The sequence below is a fragment of the Hyperolius riggenbachi genome, chromosome 1 (genome assembly GCF_040937935.1).
Source record: "Hyperolius riggenbachi isolate aHypRig1 chromosome 1, aHypRig1.pri, whole genome shotgun sequence".
Taxonomy (NCBI): domain Eukaryota; kingdom Metazoa; phylum Chordata; class Amphibia; order Anura; family Hyperoliidae; genus Hyperolius; species Hyperolius riggenbachi.
The window spans coordinates 484,814,783-484,837,874 of NC_090646.1; the positions used below are offsets into that span (position 1 = coordinate 484,814,783).

At 44.4% G+C, this 23,092-nt stretch overlaps 1 protein-coding gene across 2 annotated transcripts in view; it reads right to left on the reverse strand.

Annotated features, from left to right (window-relative positions):
- Positions 1–23,092, reverse strand: part of SLC7A7 (solute carrier family 7 member 7) — a 63,508-nt gene that overhangs the window by 39,102 nt on the left and 1,314 nt on the right. Inside the window, exon 1 of one of the 2 annotated variants that reach the window (XM_068241954.1) lies at positions 9,162–9,508. The exons of the other annotated variant lie outside the window; for it this stretch is intronic. The gene's annotated coding sequence lies outside the window, so the exon portion shown is untranslated. Of the gene's footprint in view, positions 1–9,161; positions 9,509–23,092 lie in introns of those variants that run through there. 2 annotated transcript variants of the gene reach the window in all.

The following is a 23,092-nucleotide window of genomic DNA, read 5'->3' on the forward strand; positions in this document are numbered from 1 at the left end:
CATTAACAGTACAATTTTTTAATTAGGTGCGATGTTTCAACGCAATTTTTACAATCGACCTGTACTGAGAACTATGCAGTGTGTGGCAAAATCGATGTAAAATGATTCTATGGTCGATTGGATCAGAAATTTAATTGATCCAAATGTTGGATTTTATGATCGAATTTGAAGAGAGAAAATGCCCTAGTCCACCTGTTTATGGGAACACGCCATCATTACCTTCTGATTACTTTTATTCAAAACAATTGCGCCGAAAGACCGCATCTGATGAAAAAATTGTCTGCTCCTTGCAGAAAAACATAACATTTCAGCACAAAGTTAATATTTGTAGATCTGTGTCAGGAAATGGGCTTTAATTTCTGAATCACTGAACCAAAACGATTAGTTCTGGATCCCCTGTCCAGGTCAAACTATCAGCAACCAAATGGGTCCCTCCCTCTACCACTTCACCTGTTTTGTCAAGCCAAAAAGGCACCCATGGGACCAGTGTTGGAAGCCGGCTCCACAGTTGCATTAAAAACGGTCCTGGAACGGAACGGAACGGATACTGTGTGAACGGATCCATTGTTAACCTATGGAACCATTCAAATCTGTTCATTCGAACGGATCCGTTTCGTACGTTCCGCTGCAGTTTCCTGCAGGACCAATTTTTCCAGACACCACTGCCCAGCAGACCTTAAACAGAAGCTGATGCTGCATTGGGGCAATGAGAAAACTGAATGTTTCTTCACACTAGTGAAGAAACGGACCATTCTAAATAGAAAAATACACTCTGGGGGTGGGGGCCGGGCCTGGGGGGGGATGTGGGGAAATGGAACAGAAGCAGCGGAACGGAAACGGAGTAAAAACGGATCCAATCAATCAATGATCAGATCTGTTTTCATTGATCCGTTTGCCACTCCAACGCAAGTGTGAACTGGGCCGAGTGTGCCCAGATCCTGTCACGCTGTATTAGTTAGAGACCTGCCAACATCAATATGCAGCAACATGGGTCAGTACCAACTCCAGTAAATAAAAACCTCTCTCTTCACATCTAAAAAATTATAAAAATGGTCTTAAGATCCAGTATAGGCTCTTTAAAGTGTACCCGGGTCAAAAAGTAAATACTTAGCTAGTAAGAGGGAAGCCTTTGGAACCTGTAGAGGTTTCTCACACAGTCTCTTGTCCGCACATGGACCCCCCAAAGATTGCTGACAACAGCTTGACAGAAATTTGATCGGGGCCCCACTGCTCTTCAAGCATGGCCACACCTGCACAGTAAGCCGGAGCCACCTGTGCACAGCACAGCATTCTATTCCAGGCCACCGCCCTTCATTAAACTGATGACGGGTATAGTAGCAGACTGGTGACACACCTTCCACTAATAGGTTTGCTTGATAATGACCAGCCCAACCTATCAAGATGAGGCAGAGCATGTCACCGCCCTACCACTACAACCCTCCCCAATAGGGGTCTGTGGAAGGGTTGGTCTGGCCAGCTGGGGGCAGAGTGTGGACAGGGCAACCACATCAATAAGGAGCTACAGGAAGCAGCAGGGGTCATGCAACCATTCCTGTTTATGAAAGAAAGCTAAGGCCACATACACACATCAGACCATAGTCTTTTGAAAATGAAAGATCACAGACCAATCTTACCACCCTTCATGTAGTATGAGAGTCATACTCTACACAGTCTTTTCTATGGAGCTGAACTCCACATCAGAGAAAAAATCTTTGCAAGATGCTGCACACACAGATGCTGTACAGACACAAAAGATCAGTATCTGCAAAAGATCTGTTCCTGCCAAAAATCCATTCCTGCAAATTGCAATGATAGTCTATGAGATCTGCAGATCATCATACACACATGATTTAACTGACATTCATCTGCAGATCAGATCCACCAGGATGGATTTTCAGATCTGCAGATGATTGTCTGATCTGCAGATGAATGTCAGTTAAATCATGTGTGTATGATGATCTGCAGATCTCATAGACTATCATTGCAATTTGCAGGAATGGATTTTTGTCAGGAACAGATCTTTTGCAGATACTGATCTTTTGTGTCTGTACAGCATCTGTGTGTGCAGCATCTTGCAAAGATTTTTTTTCTGATGAGGAGTTCAGCTCCATAGAATAGACTGTGTAGAGTATGGCTCTCATACTACATGAAGGGTGGTAAGATTGGTCTGTGATCTTTCATTTTCAAAAGACTATGGTCTGATGTGTGTATGAGCCTTTAGGCTGACAGCATACTTGTCTGTCAGTTTTCTGTGAACGTTTTTCTGCATGCATTTTTCCTGCTCACCATGTGTGTCTGTATGTGGGAAAACGCATGTTTTTTTTTTTTTTTTTTCACAGGAGCAAATGTAAGTAATAGAGATGCAGAACAGAAGTTATTTTTATTATTATTTTATATATTTTAGCATGGAAACAAAGTTTTGAGGCAATCTATCAGACAGATGTGGTGTGGCAGAGCTAAGCCTTCTGCTATCTATAGTTAGAGACTAGTGAAAGAGTAGATACATTGCTGTGTGATGATGCTGCAGAGACCCACTCCACAACTGCAGCAACTTCTAGATGCCAGACAGAACAATAGCAGCTTCCAGCCCTGGATAAGAGCCTCAGCTGTGACACATATCAGCTGTCCTGCAGGGCTTCTGTTATGTACATACAGGACTGAGGGTGTCACACTGCAATGCCAGATGTGTGCTTGTAAAACAAGTACAATGCTCTGAATAATGCATTTTAAAGACAGGATCATCTTCAACTAGCTCTATAAAGGCAGACAGCAGATGGCTGTACAAAAGGGGCTTACACAGGTCATCTGTCCGGTGGATTGTATGGGGTCATGTGGTCTATACACTGAATAGAAACACATCTACCTACTTTTGACTCTCAGATCCCTGGCTAAATTCAGTTTGAATGAAGCATCTGTGTTAAGTGATGCAGCTGGTCAGTGAACAATGAAAGAAGATAAACTGGAATTTTGTCTCATGTCTGTAGGTGTGAGTGTATTTGTGTATTTGTGTGTCAATTCTGCCCTTTTTTTTGTTTGCACATATTGTTTGTATCAATTTAACCATACAGTGCCACAGAATACGCAAGGAAGATGCAAAGTGTATTTTACATTGTAATAATAAAAGCATACGTCAGCCGTGCACAATGCATGGGGTCTGTCTGTCCTCATGTTTTTATAGATTTTCTACTTCATCCCAAAAACATTTAGCAAATCTAAACCTAGCATCTAAAGAATATTGGGTATTAGACTGAGAGCTCCTCTGAGGGGCAGTTAATGATATGAATTGTTTGATGCAATGCAAAAAGAACCTGCACCATATAAATGCATAATAATAAATGAGTAACTACAAAGGCTTTCCTGGGTCACTGAAAGTATGCGAGAAATCAGCTGTCCAATATGCGCAATCACAGAGAGCTGGAGGGACTGTTGATTTGGGACCTTAAGTTTTTGTAGATATAACCAGTATGACCAGCACACAGGTTACTGATGAATCATTTATTGATCCACCTGTTTATGGACAGCTTTGCAAAATTTAAAGGGATACTGTAGGGGGTCGGGGGAAAATGAGTTGAACTTACCCGGGGCTTCTAATGGTCCCCCGCAGACATCCTGTGTTGGCGCAGCCACTCACCGATGCTCCGGCCCCGCCTCCGGTTCACTTCCGAAATTTCAGACTTTAAAGTCTGAAAACCACTGCGGCTGCGTTGCCGTGTCCTCGCTTCCCCTGATGTCACCAAGAGCGCACTGCGCAGGCACAGACCATACTGGGCCTGTTCAGTACGCTCCTGGTGCCATCAGCGGGAGTCAGGACACGGCAACGCAGGCGCAGTGGTTTTCAGACTTTAAAGTCTGAAATTACAGAAGTGAACCAGAGGCGGGGCCGGAGCATCGGTGAGTGGCTGCGCGGGTACAGGATGTCTGCGGGGGACCATTAGAAGCCTCCGGTAAGTTCAACTCATTTTCCCCCGACCCCCCTACAGTATCCCTTTAAGTGTTAGACAGGCAGGGCTGCTGGGACTAATCAATTCAAATGAAAGATAGCTTTATGGCATGACCAAGAATCATACAGGCATTGCCAAAGCTGGGGGTGGGGTGGCGGGGGTGGGTACAGTGGATTAGCTTGTGGACATTTTTACGTTTACAGTTCATTTATGCTCCTCTCAGTCTGTGGCATGCTGTGACCTAATGTGCAGCTATAACTATATTTGGTGTCTCTTCAGTTTCAGGCATTCCTTAGAACTGTTATCTAAAAGACCCATGCTGCCCTTATCTACTGACCCTGGCCACTGAATAAATTGTCATCCTGAAAGTAAAACAGATCATCCTTAATCAGAGAATCCTTTATTTATAGCACTCTGAGAAGTACATTAGCCACACTTCCTCTGTGTGAATAACTTCCTTTACTGCTCTGGTAATGGCTAATCATCCTTTGGACTGCTATATTTATTATTATTATTATTATTTAGTATTTTAGTATTATTTTTTTTTACTACAACAGTAGAAATAAATCACACAATTAATTTTTTATTATAGTTATTATCATCAAGCAACACATACTAGAAACTCTCACTATTGTCTTATGTGACTGCAAAGTTTTGCCCCCTCGTATCAGATGATTTTTAATAAACCCAGATAGAAAAGTTTAAAGTTAGATTTCCATTTCCAATGCAGCCTGGTTTTGGATGCGCTGCCTATACTTGGTGTGCCCGGTCTTTGCTGCACCCCTTCCTTCTACTATAATGGATAGCTGCTCCCAGGTCAAATGGACATTTGCATGTCATTTTCTAGTTATTTTGATTAGAGGTTAGGGTCCCTTCTAATAGGTTGAGCTTACTGTGGTGGAAAGGTCTAATACAAATTTTTTTGCATGCAAACTGTTTTGGAGGCTAACATCCTCCAATAGTGTACATTTGTAGCACCTGTTTAAAAAGAGGCTCTGTACACCTGTTGCTGATAAGTTATTCAGATGAAGTCTGGAATTGGATGCGCTGCCATCTCTCCCCATTGTGATGATTATGATATGATTATATGATGTTCAATACATGGATGTTGAATTTTCTTAGTGTTAAATAAAAGTGATACATAAATACAGTAAATACAAATAAATGTACAAGTTACAAAATCATGGTTACAGACTGATTGGAGCAGTGCCAGCCTATGTTTCCTTGTATTTCACAACGTATGCCTACTCTATTGGTCAGAGCATGCCCATTTGAGCAGTTTATTCAGAGGTGTCAACTAACATTGTGTGCCTGCCACTTGCCTCTTTATTGTATAAACCCATAGTGGACTGCATCTAGATAGCTGAGTGTGGCTGTAAACACTGTGGGTATATGCATCAACAGGAGTGCAAAGAAAACAAACAATTAAATTAAGCAAATGATACAGTGGCCAGGACTCCTGGCCACTTTATTTTATAACTGAAACTGCATTGGTTACTCCTGGCCCAGGAGTAACCAATGCAGTTTCAGTTATAAAATAAAGCAAGAGTTTTGATTGGTTGCTCTTTGCAGCTGTCTTGATAAGCCAGCCTCTGTGATTTACAACAAGACCAACTTAAAGTACATCTGTTATATGAGAAGAAGAGAACACCAAGAGCCCAATATAGTGTAGTATGTACTGGTAATGGAAGATTTATAGAGTGATTCAAAATGTAATACTCAGTCACAAACCAGGGTTACCATTAGGCAACCACTGTCAAGTCAGGTGGGGAGATTGTCCTGACCCCACTCAGGACTAAGAAGTCGCTCTCTGTAGTAGAAGAAGGAAGTGGGTACAACCCTCCACCTGGGGTGGACTCAATGTAACAATAAGATAACAGAGGCGCCAAAACGATACAAGGGATTAAATGAGCTTAAAGACCAATTTGGTAATAGAGGAGGCAGTGGTGGACTTACCCCCTCCAAGCAGAACACACGGCTGTAGATTCTCAGTCAAAAAACGTTTATTGGGTACTCCAAAATAAAGTGTGGTGCGTTTCGCAGGTTAAACCTGCTTCCTCAGGCAATACAGATAAGAGTAAAAAAGCATCTGCTAGTAACATCAAAGCTGAGCGCCTCTGTTATATGAGGAATATGACCTTGCTTGGAAGTTCAGGCCATATTTCTGATTTTCCCGTTAAAGCGTACCTGAACATAGAACTTCCTCTCTTCTCTAAAGGTAAGCATCAGCATAATAACATTTAAAGAAAAAAAATTATTTGCAAATCCTGCAATGAATCTGCAGTGTGTCTACTTCCTGCTTTCATTGAAGCAGACTTGGCTTAATGTCCTGTGTTTACAAATTAGCTGCTCTGCTGAGGACTTTAGCTGACACAGCTGAGAGATCAAATTACACTTGTAATTAGTCACAGATAAGGGGGCATTAGACAGGCTAAACTCTCTAAATACATACAGTGTTCATTTCTCTGTTTTCCTTCTGTCCTGTACAAGAGTTCAGGTCCACTTTAAATCACTCACTTAGAACAAACATTGCATGAGGGTTAGGAGAACCAGAACACCTCACCTGTGCAATGGTTTACAGTAAGGGGTTTTAAAAAAAAAAGATTGTGACTAAAGGATTGGGCTTGGGATAGGGAGATATCTTGAATTTCTGTCACTCTACCAGATCATTCGTGATAATTTCAGGTGACTGTTTTGGACCAATCATTGCACAGACATGGTACTTGGCTCTCTGCTGAGCAGCTTCTGTTCAGTGGAGAGGAGAGATGAGAGGATGGTCTGGAGGTACCCAGCTGTGGGAAATACAGTAAAAACTTCCAGAAGAACCACAGAGATTGGTCATAAGTGATCCAGGAGGATATTCAATATTATAACTACAACTGTTTCAGATCATAGACATGCATTTTGCCAGCCATATGCCTTTAATTTGTAATAACCCAATGGCGTAAAGTGATAACACTTTCACATCTTTAGAGTTAATATGTTTCTAGCTTGCCTGATTGCCTGATAATAGAAGCCTGAACCAGCAGCTTCACCTAGAAGTAAATGATAAGCAGAGGAGATTCTAGGAAGTTAGTCATTAATGGGTAGGATTGAGGAGCAATGTCCTGATAAGCATTCTCAGAGTTATGTATAAACAACACATCCACTTGAAAGCTTCAGCAGCTCACTGTGGTCCTTGGGCTGGTCTGGTAACTAATAAATGTGTTTGATCTAGCTAATTACTAAATACACTGCGAGCTGGTGTGATTGCCAAACACTTCCTACCTTGTCCCAGTGCCAGAGGCTGAGCATCCTGTACCAATCACAAACACTGCTCCATCCTGAGCAAATTCCTCAGCACAATGCAGTTCCTATGCGCTATAATATCGTTTATCATGTCTATTATTTCCTCTTTGCTATACAGGGAATCACAACAATGACTACACACCATTTATTGTAGCTATGAACTTTGCCCCACCTGCCAGGCTTTTTATTCCTCTCTACACTTTACAGATGACATTTTATTTTTTTACATTTAATGTATAATTTTTACATTTTTAAAAAAAACAATACTAGCACTGTGATGTGAGCTTTTTAGCTATATTCTGTGTGATATTTTCGATATAATAGATACAAAATATGGAGTAGAACAAATACTACAGCACTGTTGATTCATTTTTGACTGTTGTATTGAGCATTGATCAGGATTGTCCGATCTCTTCATAGACAGGGTGAAAGATTGGCCATCTGCATAAGATTGCACTGCGTTGAGCAGTAGTGATTCCACCAGTCTACTACAGATGCCCAACAGTACAATTTTCCTTATGACTGACTGTCCAATCCGATAGTTGCGATCGACCGAAATCAATGGTTCGGGCCCATCAACAGAGGGTAAAATGATGAGCAAACCAATCAGACCAAAAGAATAATTCGGAAATTCAGATCGATGGAACGATCAATAGAACGATCGTTCATTGTCAACTGGCACCATTAATGGTACCCATAATAATCAACTGAGGGGTCAATCTGAAGATTGTAATGTTAATGGGCATTATTTATCATTGTAAAATATCATTTTTTCCCCAAATAAGTTAAAGGGAAGCCAGAGTGAGGGCTGGTGCACACCGAGCGGCTTTTTGGGCGTTTTCAGATCCGCTTGCGGCTGCAGATCTGCTTGGTCAATGTATCTCAATGGGGTGGTGCACACCAGAGCGGGGGGCGTTTTGCAGAAACGAAAAATGCCTGGGTGAGGCATTTTTTGGATTGCGGGTGCGTTTCTGCCTCAATGTTAAGTATAGGAAAAACGCAAACCGCTCTGAAAAACGGCACTTCAGAGCGGTTTTGCAGGCGTTTTTGTTACAGAAGCTGTTCAGTAACAGCTTTACTGTAACAATATATGAAATCTACTATACTGAAAACCGCAGCAGCAATCCGCAAAACGCTAGCAAAACGCCATAGAAAAATAAAAAAAAGCGTTTAAAAATCTGCTAGCATTTTGCGGATCTGCTAGCGGGTTTTGGTGTGCACCAGCCCTGAGAGGGATATGGAGGCTGACATGTATATTTCCTTTTAAATAATGTACACAGTCCGGCTGTCCTGCTGATCCTCTGCCTCTAATACTTTAAGCCATAGACCCTGAACAAACATGCAGATCAGATGTCTATTACAAATCTGACACGATTAGTTGCTTGCTTGTTTCAGGTGTGTGAATTAGACGCTACTGACCAGAAAGATCAGCAGCACTGCCAGGCAACTGGTATTGTTTAAAAGCAAATAAATATGGCAGCTTCCATAGGTCATGTTCCTCTCCCACACTTTGCTCATTTGGATCCAAGTTAACTCGTGGCAACTCTTCTAGTGATTATTGCTCATAATCATGAGAGCTCTGTAGCAAGACTACTGTACTTGCTTGTCCATCTCCTTATTTTGCCAGCACCGATTCTTTTTGTCACTTGCATAGACTATCTAGTATTAGCTCAGCAGTTTCTTGGAATCCCACGGTAAACAATGTAGGGCTATATTTAATCCTAGGTAATATATAAAGTTCTAGCAGACACTGCTGGGTTACAAAGCTTATGCTCTCTGGCTTCCGATGACAATCTTCCTATGACAATGAAAACTTGGCAACATAAAAACAACACAATTTCTGACTGTCGCTGTAGGTTTCTGAGATGGGCACTCGCATCCTGGGTCCATCTAAATAAAGTGATGATGAGCAAAGCAAAGGGTCACACTTACAGGTCCAAAAGTCCCGGCGTCCTGCTGTTGTCGCCGCTGTCCCTGAGGGTGAAGAGTGTCAGCAAGGAAAACAAGCCGTATAACAGGCAGCCGGGAGGGAGGGTGCAAGGTACAGCCACTTGCAGGATTTCGAAAGAAGAGGACAAGATCAGTCAGCGATTTGTGAATTGTGGAGAAAGCATTTCTTATCAGAAGGGGGAGGTGGATGGAGGAGGCAGGAGAGGGACACGCAGCAGAGGGAAGGAGGGCAGAGGAAAGGTGAGGGACACTGTAGAGAAAGTCGGGGGTGGAGAGCTGCTGTCTGATAAGGACCCCATTATCACAGGGGAGATGTAGGGTAAGGATGAGAGCTCAGGCACTGCCTCCTGGGCTGTGCGTGTCACTGGAGCTGGGGGCTTCCCATCTCTGGACAGGGATATTCACACAGGCTGATCACCATTCTGCTTCAGCCGGGTAAAGCCTCTCAGGGCAGGCAGACAACGACATTTTATTATATGGCAAATCTGATGGGGAATGTCACCTTCCAGACTGAAAGGTTTGATGCACTGCTACACGCATAAGTATATTTCAAGCAACATACACAACTAGGATAGTTTTCATTCAAAAAAGTTTTTACTCCCCCCCATTCCTTGGGTGTGCAGCAACCCCTCTCCCCATTACACGTGCAGCAGCCCCCCTTCCATTCCTTGTGCATAAGCCCCCTTCCACTTCATATGCAGCAGCCCCCCTTCCACTTCATGTGCAGCAGCCCCCCTTCCATTCCTTGTGCATAAGCCCCCTTCCACTCCATGTGCAGCATCCCACCTTCCATTCTATGTGCAGCAGCCCCCTTTCCACACAACAACAAACACAGAACATTTATATCGCGCTTTTCTCCTGGCGGACTCAAAGCACCAGAGCTGCAGCCACTAAGACGCACTCTATAGACAGTTGCAGTGTTAGAGAGACTTGCCCAAGGTCTCCTACTGAATAGATGCTGGCTTACTGAACAGGCAGAGCCGAGATTTGAACCCAGGTCTCCTGTATCAGAGGCAGAGCCCACTATCCATCCACCTTCCATTCCTTGTGCATAAGCCCCCTCCCACTCCATGTGCAGCATGCATCCCTCCTTCCATTCTATGTGCAGCAGCCCCCATCCATTCCATGTACAGCAGACCCCTTCCCACTCCATGTGCAGCATCCCTCCTTCCATTCTATGTGGAGCAGCCCCCATCTACTCCATGTGCAGCAGCCCCCCTTCCATTACTTGTGCATAAGCCCCCTCCCACTCCATGTGCAGCATCCCAACTTTCATTCCATGTACAGCAGACACCTTCCCACTCCATGTGCAGCAGCCTCCCTTCCATTCCTTGAGCAGCTGATCGCCTCCCACTCCATGTGTAACCTCCATGCACAACAACCCATCCACTCCCTTTTCTATACTGCTCCCCTCTTTCATGTGTTGCTATCCACCTGCAGCCCTCTCTTCCATATGCAGGAACCCCCTCTTTGAGCAGCATCCACCCTAAACCACAGCCTATGCAGCCTATATGGCCTGACAAAATAACACCTGATAGTTTGGGGTGTCAGTTAAGAAACAATCACTGTACAGACATGCTGCTCATATCTCTGCCAACAGCCTGTTCTGCTCTATGGAGAGCAGAGGAGGGAGCACTTGCACTTGTGAGGAATGCACATATTTTCTGAAACATCGCTTGGATGATTTTTTCAGTATTTTTTTAATTTATGTATTTTATTGCTTTTGAAGAGAAACATCTTTGACCACTTTACCCCCGGCGGTACGAATTTCTCCGTCCCTTTTTTCCCCCCTAAAAAACCAGGGACGGAGAAATCCGTACCTTCCGCGCTACCGCCGCTGTCCGCAATCCCGCCGCTCGTGCGCGCGCTCCCGCCGCTCGTGCACCCCGCCGCCCGCTCGCCCGGAGATCAATGAATGGGAAAATCCATTCCCATTCGTTGATCTAAGCCCCCGCAATGATCCGCTGCTTCTATTAGAAACAGGGCGATCATTGTGATACTCCCAGCCTCCTAATGCTTCCTGTAAGCGTCCTTCCGGACGCTTACAGGTCGCATGTAAACAGACTCACTGTAGTTATCTTATGTCCAAATAGTAAACTACACCCTAAAGCATTTTACACTTACAAATACATTGTATTACACAATAAATTAACTCATTACCTTCCACACTCCCCAATTTTTTTTGTTTTGTAATTTTTTAAAAAAATATATACAATTAAAAAAAAACATAATTAGTTACCTTAGGGACTGAACTTTTTAAATATTTATGTCAAGAGGGTATAACACTGTTACTTTATAAACTACGGGCTTGTAATTAGGGATGGACGCAAAACTGAAAAAAATGCACCTTTATTTCCAAATAAAATATTGGCGCCAAACATTGTGATAGGGACAAAATTTAAACGGTTTTATAACCGGGACAAATGGGCAAACACATTTCATAGGTTTTAATTACAGTAGCATGCATTATTTAAAAACTGTAAAGGCCGAAAACTGAAAAATAATATTTTTTTCCCACATTTTTTCCTATTTTCCCATTAAAACACATTTAAAATTAAATAATTCTTGGCATAATGTCCCACCTAAAGAAAGCCTAATTGGTGGCGAAAAAAACAAGATATAGTTCATTTCATTGCGATAAGTAATAATAAAGTTATAGACGAATGAATGGAAGGAGCGCTGAAAGGTGAAAATTGCTCTGGTGCTCAAGGGGTAAAACCTCTCAGTGGTGAAGGGGATTAAAATTACAACTACTTTTTTTTTTTTTTTGCATTAATAAAGGAAGATTAAGACATTGCTAATTGGATTCGTCAATGATTTTTGCGCAAGGTTTTGCACTTTTGTTTATAAAGATTTTCAGAGGTGCGGTGGAACGCCATTAAGAATATCCTATTGTTGATGATACTCCCATCTATTTACATAAAAGAATTGTGTTAGGCAAGGCTTTATCATTTTCTTTTAAAACCATCATGAAAAGTAATTTGAGGCAAAAGAAATCTAAGGCTAAAAGGACCACTATTATCAAACATTGCAAAATGTAAAATACTGTACATGAAAACACATAAATAAAACGTACATTTCTCCCAGAATAAAATGTGCCGTACATAACTTTATCCTATGTTGTTGTCACGTACAGTAGGTAGTAGAAATCTGATGGAACTGACCGGTTTTGGACTAGCCCATCTCCTCATTGCAGATTCTCAGGTTTTTCTTTATATTGCACTTAGTGAATGGCAGGCCAATCGTCAGAATAGTTTGAAAACAGGTAGGAGGGGTGGCCTGCATCCTTCTATAGATCCTTTGTAGGGAGTGCTTTTGTAAAGAATAAATGAAATCCTGAGAATCCCCCATGAAGAGATGGACTAGTCAAAAACCTATACATTCTGTCAGATTTCTACTACTACTTTAAGTGACATAAACATAGAAGGAAAGTAATTTATAGCTCATTCTACTCTGGAAGAAACCGACTTTTTATTTGTATGTGTTTACATGTATTTTACAATTTTTTGCTAAAAACGTGAGCGCAATTGCTGCACAAAGCGATTTTGTGAGCGTTTGCATTTTTTTCCTATACCTTCCATTGAGGCAAAATCGCCCCAAAAATGGTACAGCCACTGCTTTGCTGCACAAACAGCACACGAACTGCGCTGATATGAACCTGTTCATAGAGATTCATTGCACAAGCGTTTTGTGGTCGATTTTAAAAACCGCCTGCGCTTAAATAAAGGCTGGAAACGCCCCTAGTGTGAACGAGCCCTAAAGTAGTTTCTTAAAGGATTAACTTTCAAAAGTATTTCCTTTCATCAGATCTCAAGCATACCCCCAACCTCTTTTGAACAGTCCCTGTTTTTTTTTTAACTAAGGACATAGAATCCAGGCTCATCTCCCAAATGAGGACACTTAACGGGAACCCTAACTGAGAAGGATATGGATGTATCCTTTTAAACAATACCAGTGGCCTGGCAGTCCTGCTGATCTCTTTGGCTGCAGTAGTGGCTGAATCACACATCTGAAACAAGCATGCAGCTAATCCAGTCTGACTTCAGTCAGAGCACCTGATCTGCATGCTTGTTCAGAGGCTGTTGGTAAAAGTAATAGAAACACAGGACCAGCAGGAGAGTCAGGCAACTGGTATTATTTTAAAAGGAAAAATCCATATCCTTCTCATTTCAGGTTCCCTTTAAAGCAAACCTGAGAGTTTGCTACAGGCAATTCTGAATACTTACCTTTGGGATTTGGGAGGCCTCTAGATACTGAAGAGGTTTCCCCCGTCCGCCATCGCTGGCTCCAACACAGAAAGCCAAGCCTGATCGGGTCCAGGGGGCGTAACTAGAAATCACTGCAAAACTTTGGATGGGGCCCCCCTCCCCTCACCCTTTGTTTTCTGCACAGGTACACTGAGAACCAATGTTATTACATTGTCTAGTGCACACTTGGATGTGTTTTCCCCATGCAGATAAAAACAGACAGCAGTGAAACACTGCAGGCATTTTCTCCATCAATTACATTAGCTTCTGAGATAAAACATGCAGGTTTTCACACATACAGACACACATGGTGTACAGAAAACGCATACAGAAAAATGACAGACGAGTGTGCTCCCAGCCTCAGCTTATTACACTCACTCTGTCCACCTCTGATGGAGCAGAACTGGCTCTGCAGACTTCTCCAGCATCACTACAGTACACAGCACTTGGGGAGGGGTAGAGAGGTTGGGGGCTGGGGGCTGTACACAAGAGCCTGCTGCACACTGAGTAGGGACTGTCTACAAATCTTTGTCTACAAAACTTTGTATGATTCCTTAGCAGTGGCTGAGCAGATGCAGTCATTAGAGCAATTGTGCAGAGAGCACGTTTTTTCTCTCTCCGTGCCCTTAATTGTCAGTCTCTCAGGACAGGGAAAAGAAACTTCTCCCCCCCCCTCCCATGATGCCCCCTGTGGCTTCTGGGCCCCCCTGCAGTTGCACCCCTTGCAGGGTCTATTGCTACGCCCCTGCATGCTACGACCGTCCGTGCTCCTGCGTATGCACAAGCTGTTGACAAGCAACATTTCAGGGGTCTCAGTGCTGGAACAGGTTAGTGGAGGGGGACGGGGATGCCTCTCCAGGACCCAGAGGCTTACCCCTCCCAAGGTGAGAACCCCATGGGGAATTTTTTCTCCCTACAGGCAGTGGCTTCGCTAGGGGGTTTTATCCGGGGACACCGAACCTGTTGCCATGGTGCCCCGGATCTTGAGGGGGCACGCTGGGCAAAGCGGCAGGGACAGCGGACACAGTTAATTACAAACTCACCTTCCTCTGCGATCTCCAAACAAAGCCTCCAGCTTCTTTCTATTTCCTCCCCCGGTGTCCATCCATTGTTTACAGCGCCTCCTGTGATGACGTAACCGCATGTCATCACAGGAGGTACTGTTACCAATGGATGGACACCGGGGGAGGAAGTAGCAAGAAGCTGGAGGCTTCGTGCGGGGATCATGGAGGAAGGTGAGTTTGTAATTACCTGTGCCTGCTCCCCCCGCCCCTGGAGGCACCTACCTATCCAACCTATACTGGGGAAACCTATCTTACCTATACTGGAGAAACCTACCTATCTAACCTATACTGGAGGCACGTACCTATCTAACCTATACTGGGGCACCTGCCTATCTAACCTGTACTGGGGGCACCTACCTATCTAACCTATACTAGGGGCAATTATATGGGCTACCCTATACTGAAGGCAACTATGCCTCACTACCTATACTGGGGACGACTTATACCTGGCTCCGGGGAGGGGGGGGGCAATTTTATACCCTCACCCTGGGTGCAATTTAGCCTAGAAACTGCCCTGCCCTCCCCCTGCAGTGCCCTCCCCTTTCCCAGTCCCCGCTACCTCTGCACTCAGACGTCAGATCGGCGGCGACCAGACAGAGGCGCATGGAGCACGCAAGCCCAGCATAACCACCAGAGTACAGAACACGGGCCAGCCTGCCGGAGACAAGACAGAATCCAGATGAGGGGCTTATTTATGTGAAATACTGCCTATTTAATTATTTTTTTTAACAGTTTAGTTTGTATTGATTTTCTTAAAAGGAGACATACAGCACAATGTGATAGGACAGTGAAGTACAATTGTGGTTACAATAGTATGACAATCCAGCAGAGAAATTCTTGGTACAAACTGTCTTGATTGACAAGGATAATACAGATACATAAACACAGTTATAGTATCAAATTAGTGTCACATATCGGGTTGCCAGTAACTAATAAACCACCTTGTAGATGAGAAAGACATGAGTGGAGAAGAGAGAGGAGAAGAGAAAAAAAGGAAAGAGAAAGAGATGACCATCCGTACCCCGATTTGCCCCCGACCCCTTTATCTCCGCATTATCTATTCCTCATCAGTCAGGGAGACAGAAAAGTTATTATAACAGTATTGGGATAAATTCAGAGTCCGTAGGGTCCATAATTCTGGATTCTCATATGCCCCAGACTTTATAGCAGGGGTCTCAAACTCACGGCCCACAGGCCATTTGTGGCCCTCGATACGATACTTTGTGGCCCGTGCCAGCAAAAGCTTCCTTATAGTTCGCTTCAGTGCTCCCAAGTAATCCGCCGCATCCCCGCCGCTAAACGAGGGCTGCAGAGCCCCCAAATCGCCCGGGGGGCAATCTGCCGGCATTTCCTGGAAGGGAAATGACGTCAATCGCCGCACGGATCGCCGCCTCTCCCCGCCCCTCTCTGTGAAGGAAGAGTGAGAGGGGCGGGCAGAGGCGGCGATGCGCCGCTATTGACGTCAGGAGGGGCAGAGCTAAAGCTGAAAACTCTGCCCCTCCCAGGAAATGCCGGCGGATTGCCCCTTGGGCGATTTGGGGGCTCTGCAGCCCTCGTTTTGCGGCGGGGACACGGCAGATTACTTGTAATGGGAGCACTGAAGGTGCTATAAGGTAAAATAGGCAAAATAGTTTGCTTCAGTGTGAATTTGATTTTGAAATAAAAATCAATACAAGGGACGGGGGGGGGGGGGGGGAATGGGGGTTGTTTGGGAGGGGGGGTATGGAAGTTCGGGAGCTGCTGATTGTGAAATCCCTTATGCGGCCCAGCCTCATCCTGACTTTGCTTCCTGCGTCCCCCAGGTAAATTGAGTTTGAGACCCCTGCTTTATAGTATTTCTTTGGGCATCTCCCTAATTAATATATTTAAGTTACACGACTGCTATGTTCATGTACATTTGGCCCCACATATGACCACGCCCACTTTCCCGCAACATGACCACGCCCATTTTGCCGTACATTCATTCCCTCTTGGTGCCCAGGGGTGTCCCGGATCTCCCAGGAACCTAGCAACACATCTGCCTACAGGTACACTTTAAATATGGTGAATTGGAGGTGCTAGAGTGGGTATGGACAATCTAACAGAGAAATTAATCAACACTTTACACACTCTAACATGAATACTCATTACAGACCAGCCATTCAAACACAAAACAGTTGTTGGACTTAACCACTTTCTGTAAAAAGGACGTTTTAAAAACATCCATTCCTTGCACTTTCTTAGTGCAAAAAAGACATTTTAAAGTAATCTGTTTTGCTGGGCAGAGGATCGGGATGCAGCAGGGTGCCATGGGGGGGTATGAGGGGAAGGCGCACGTTTACATGTGTGCATGTACGTGGCAATGTGAGCATCAAAATTAACCTCACAAACACGCTACAATATACTTCTACTCACACACCATATACCCAACAGCAAGAGGGAGTGGATGTATACTGTAGCATGCTTGTGGGATTCGATGCAATGTGTTGCCCCAGGAGAGGAGCGTCAGGATATATGTGCCTAATCATCAGGGCCGGGTCAAGTAACAATTGGGCCCTAGGGCAGAAATTAGCCTGGGGGCCCCCCAACAGACCCCCCGACCAAAAAGCATCATTAGAGGCCCTTTGTTGCAGCCAAATTTCCCTCCTGGGCCCCTGAGCTGGCTGCTGACCCTCCCCCAATCCCCTCCCAACCTCACAGACTCTGCAGAGTCCCTGGGGAGCAACAGTTAAGATGGGGGAGGGACACCTTGGGGGCCCCTACAGGCTCTGGGGCCCTGGGGCAATTGCCCATTTTTTCCTATGGTAGCTCCGGCCCTGCTAATCATTTAATCAATCAATCAATAATTGAATAGGTAGATGCACTGTATGCTTGCATGCTGCATTATGCATGTTATAGAGTTAGGACATATGTTGATGCAGAGGGGCCACTACACGATGTATGGGACTAAAAATAGTGCAATTTGTTTGCAGACTAAAACATCTGCCTTTTAATCAGCTGTGGGTATAGCAGAGTTTCCTGAACGTGTTGTGTAATGTGCTGTGAATGGCTGGTCTGTAATGAATATTTGTGTGAGAGTTTGCAAAGGGTTAATTGACTTTGCATTTTTTTTAACCTCAGTCACTAGTTCTTTCTCCTCTTGTTCCCTTTTAGCTTTGACTAGCAAATCTGTAGAAATGTCTTTATATCTCCACCGAAAGAGTGTTTAACCAGCTGAGCGGTCTGGACGAGCTCAGCTCGTCCAACACCGCCAGCGGCTGCCGCTCAGGCCCTGCTGGGCCGATTTTGATGAAATAAAAAGCAGCACACGCAGCCGGCACTTTGCCAGCCGCGTGTGCTGCCTGATCGCCGCCGCTCTGCGGCGATTCGCCGCGAGCAGCGGCGAAAGAGGGCCCCCCTAGCCGCCTGAGCCCTGCGCAGCCGGAACAAAAAGTTCCGGCCAGCGCTAAGGGCTGGATCGGAGGCGGCTGACGTCAGGACGTCGGCTGACGTCGATGACGTCACTCCGCTCGTCGCTATGGCGACGATATAAGCAAAACAAGGAAGGCCGCTCATTGCGGCCTTCCTTGTTTATTCTGGGCGCCGGAGGCGATCGGAAGATCGCCTCCGGAGCGCCCTCTAGTGGGCTTTCATGCAGCCAACTTTCAGTTGGCTGCATGAAATAGTTTTTTTTTTATTTAAAAAAAACCCTCCCGCAGCCACCCTGGCGATTTAATCAGAACGCCAGGGTGGTTAAAGTGTACAAACCTTTTATACCTAATCCATAAATGATTGCCTAATTTTAAATAAGGTTAACATAGGGATGATAAACCAGTGTACTTTGAAAATTAGATATGCCGTTTGCTAAAGAAGGGATCTTCATGGTAAGCATTACTGTCTTTTGTCCAAAAATTTCCCAGGTGAAATGTGTCCTTTTCTCTCATCTTGAAAATTGGGAAGTAAACACTCCTGGTGGCCAGAACAGATCATGATCAACAGAACTTTTCTCAGGCTGTAACTCACAAGAGGATGTAACTCACAAGTAATGTTCGCTGTCAGGGTAGGAACGCACCAGGCAGAAACGCTAGCGTGGCAGAAAACGCAGCAAAAACACACATAATGCAAGTCAATTGCCCGCATAGAAAAACGCATATTTTTGCATATGTTTGCGTACCGCAATGTGCTGCATATTTTTCCGAAACGCATCTAAAACGCACATAATGGGCCTGATTCACAAAGCGGTGATAACTCAGTTATCACGCCTAAAAGACTTTAGGCGTTATAACCTTTGCACCACTGAGTTAGCACCTCTTTGTGCTGGTTATCGCGCGCAAAATCCCGCGTGCAAAGTTTTGCACGTGCAATCGCGCAATTCCGCGCGCATCGCCCATAGGGTTCAATGGGCGCATCGCGCGCACTGCACCGTGCGCCACGCGATTGCGCGCGCAAAACATTGCACGCAGGAATTTTGCGCGAGTGTCATTTTATCACGCCTAAACTAGGCGTGATAAAGGGCTTTTCACAGGCGTGCAAACACTTTGCACCACTTTGTGAATCAGGCCCTAATGAATGTCAATGGTGATGCAGAGGTATTGCCCTTCACACTGGGGATTGCAAAACGCTTGCAAAATCACTAGCGTTTTGCAGAGTGATTTTTTTTGGGGGGGGGGGGGGGGTTGCGCTAGAAATCACCAGTTATTAAAAAAGCGGTGCGGAAATTACCCCAGTGAAAAGCTCCCCAGTGTGAATGGGCCCTCAAGTTAGTGCTTATTGTTAAAGTGGCACTGAGGCGAAAGAAACGTATTAAAAATATAGTGAATTGTATGTGTAGTACAGATAATAAATAGAACATTAGCAGCAAAAAAAAAGTCTCATATTTTTATTTTCAGTTATATAGCTGTTTTTCTATAACATCGCATCATTCTCTAATATTTGCAGTTTCCATATTACACTTTGTATTTTTAAGATAACCAGAGGTGAATTCTAAGAACGCGAATTAGCACACAGAGGCTGGGTCTGCATATACTGCCCAGCCTCTGTTGCTATACTGCTCCCACCACAGGCCCCCCTGTGCTCTGCTGTTCCCCCCATTATTCATACGTCGAGCTGTCGACACGCAGCCGGCTGTTTACCGTCTATCTGTCACTCTCGCTGCTCCCCCGCCTCCTCCATAGCTGGCGTCCCTCCCCTCCCCGCCCCACTGATTGGAGGGAAGGGACGCGGGCGGGGACCGGAGCTATGGAGGAGGCGGGAGAGCGGCGAGAGTGACAGATGGAAGGTAAACAGCCGGCTGCGACACACTGCGTGTCGACAGCTCGGCGTATGATTTATGGGGGGTAAGCAGAGCACACATGCAACAGATCAGTACATGTAAAAGACCCAAGAAATTATTTTATGGTTTATTTGTTTCTTTTTTTTTTAACGCATGCGCTGTGCACACAAAAGTTATGTAATATCTGGCGATCTCATACACACCTTGTTTACCAGACAATTTTCTGCAGGCCAGATCCACCAGAATGAATGTGAAAACCTAAGATACTAAATCTTTTGTTGTTAACTTTGGAGGTCTTTTGTAAACTTTTTGACAAAGATTATCTGCAGACCTGTTCTGTTCTATGGGGGGAGGGGTGTCAGTGACGTGTTCTGTGGAGCGGCACAGTAATGGTGTCATGCAGGCGGGCTAAGTACGGAGAACAATGGCCTTGGCCGTCAATCAGCTGAAGCGATCCACTCTGGGGCAGCAATTTGTCCTGGCAAATCACTTCAGCCTAGCAATGGCCAAGACTATTGTTGTTCCTACTTACCCAGCCTACTTCTTTCATTTTGGGGGGGGAGGGAGATGCGTGGCAGGACATAGCTCATTTAATTTTCTTTCATACCCGGGTGGGGTATTCTCTTAATACTGAGCCGAGGGCACATCTGCCGAGAATTGACTCAGATTCAGCCAGGAAGCTGACCTCTACAGTTTGGGTTTGCAGTGACTCTGGGAAATTATTTTGAAATACTTTGCAAAGTCAGAACTTGGCTCAGACTCAACAGCATTGAAACAAGCATAGGTTATATCGCGTCGTCGCTTTTTCAACCTTTTGGATTATTCAATAAACTGGATCATATTTATTTAAAAAATCTGGCTTTAAAGTGTACCCGAGGTGACTTGTGACTTGATGAGATAAATGTGTATGTACAGTGCAAAAGATATTATTAACCAGGATGTTTTACTTGCTTTATGTTGGCACCTGAAAGAGTTAATATCTAGGCATGGAAGTGGCAGCTTCTGTCTTGTCAGTACCTTGTTGGAATATAATAAACATCTCTGATAGTTAATTACAGTCATAAAAGTTTTCCTGGCAGAATACAACTTCCGTGAGAGATAAAATACATAAACTATTGAGCTATTTCTAACTCTTGGACACTTATTAGATTGCCACTGAGCAAAGGCAACAAAACATTCAATCTAATTTGTAAATGTTTATATATAAAATGAAACCATGGGAGATCTAAAAAAAAGGAGGACAAATACAATTGTTTATCTCATTAGTTTATTATCACCCTGGGTTCACTTTAACTGGTGGCTAACATGGCACAATGCACTATTGTTGCTTAGCAAGGACAGCTGATGATACATCTGTCTGAACACCATGCTAACTGTGCAGCTTTACCGCACTCTCTGCATCATCACTTGCTTCAAAAAATGGCGCTGTGGAGACCGTTGTTAGATGTTGCTACATTAGCAGTTCCAACTTAAAGAGACTCCGTAACAAAAATTGCATCCTGTTTTTTATCATCCTACAAGTTCCAAAAGCTATTCTAATGTGTTCTGGCTTACTGCAGCACTTTGTACTATCACAGTCTCTGTAATAAATCAATGTATCTTTCCCCTGTCAGACTTGTCGGCCTGTGTCTGGAAGGCTGCCAAGTTCTTCAGTGTTGTGGTTCTGCTATGCATTCCCCCTTCCAGGCCCCTCTATGCACACTGCCTGTGTGCTATTTAGATTAGGGCAGCTTCTCTCTTCTCTCTTATCTTTTACAAGCTGGATAAATCGTCCTCTGAGCTGGCTGGGCTTTCACATACTGAGGAGTTACAGACAAGGGCAAAGCTGTTTGCAGGAAGAAAAGAGCAGCCTGAAACTTCAGTGCATGAGAATTGCAGGGGGAAAGAAACACACAAATGATCTCTTGAGATTCAAAAGGAAGGCTGTATACAGCCTGCTTGTGTATGGATGTATTTTTCTATGTGTGGACATACTGTACATCAACCTACTTCCTGTTTTGGTGGCCATTTTGTTTGTTTATAAATAAACTTTTTAAAACTGATTTTAATGTGGCGGGGAGCTGTGAAATTGTGACAGAGGGGAATAGGAGATGTCCCCTAACACACTGGTATGTTTACTTTTGTGCGATTTTAACAATACAGATCCTCTTTAAGGCAGGCTTCAACTTATCCCTGCCACGTATTTTCTATTTGTAAATCTGTGTTGTGTGATTTTTCTGTTACAAATCTTTTGTTTTTGTTTTTTTAATGCACATTTTCAGAATGCAATTTTTCATGAAGTTAAATCACATGGCATTGTATGTAATTAACATCGGGAATGTGAGAATTCGCAATTCCCTTTGGCTTGCATTGTATGCGAGCTGCATGTCTGGATGAATTTTCTTTGCAGAAAATTTGCATCTGAAAAATTGCACAACCATTGATGCCATTGACATGCATCTGAAAAAAAAAAGCTTCACTCAAAGAACTTAGACCACTGGTTGTTGTAGGTACTGGTTAATGCTTGTATGCAATAAAAAAAAATTCTAAATGAATCCACTTACTCTCCTCCCCCTCTTTCTAGGCTGCTGACATTTCTAGACGGCCAAATATGATAATTATTTTGTATAATATTCTGTTATTCTTTTCACAGAATAATGTAATGTGAATACCTATTTTTCATCCTATTGTTTTCCTGTTTATTTATCTACCCTCTCATAGCATAGTACAGCTGCTGTATTTATACATTTTAATGTACCCAGTGAGATTTCTATGCTGTTTTTTACCTTCTGCTATTGTAGCTAGGTACACACCTGTGAGGAAACGCGGAAAAGGCGCCGCGTGTACTAACGGTAGGACGGCTGAATCCGCGTCCAGCACAGCGGCTGGCATGCGGAGACGTGCGCCTGGCACCACAAGAGAACGCGGAAAGACCGCCGCAGGTACTGACATCAGGGCGGCCGTTTCCGCGTCCAGCGCGGCGGTTTGTGCGCAGCGGCGTGCGTTTCGTGTGGCTGGGTCTGTTGGTTCACATAGGCGGATGGAGAGCTACGCGCGCGCGGCCCAGATGTCAGGACCTTTGTACCAGCAGGGGAAGTGTCAGTTGATCAGGGGATCAGCTGATTCCTGCTGGACTTATGATTGGCTGAGTGGCTTGGGCGGGGCGGCAGACTCCAGCAGCTATATATTCTGGTTGCTTGTCAGTTGCTGGTTGTCTGCCATTGCAAATGCTTTATGTGTTAGCACACAGACCTCAGTCAGATCCCACAGTGTGTTAGAACCAGGAGGAGCTGGGAATTCACACTGAGCTAGATTATTCTCGCATTGTATGTTATGCTTTAGACCAGTTCCAGGGTGTTGTGACTACGGACCTCACACCCAAGACTAGGATAC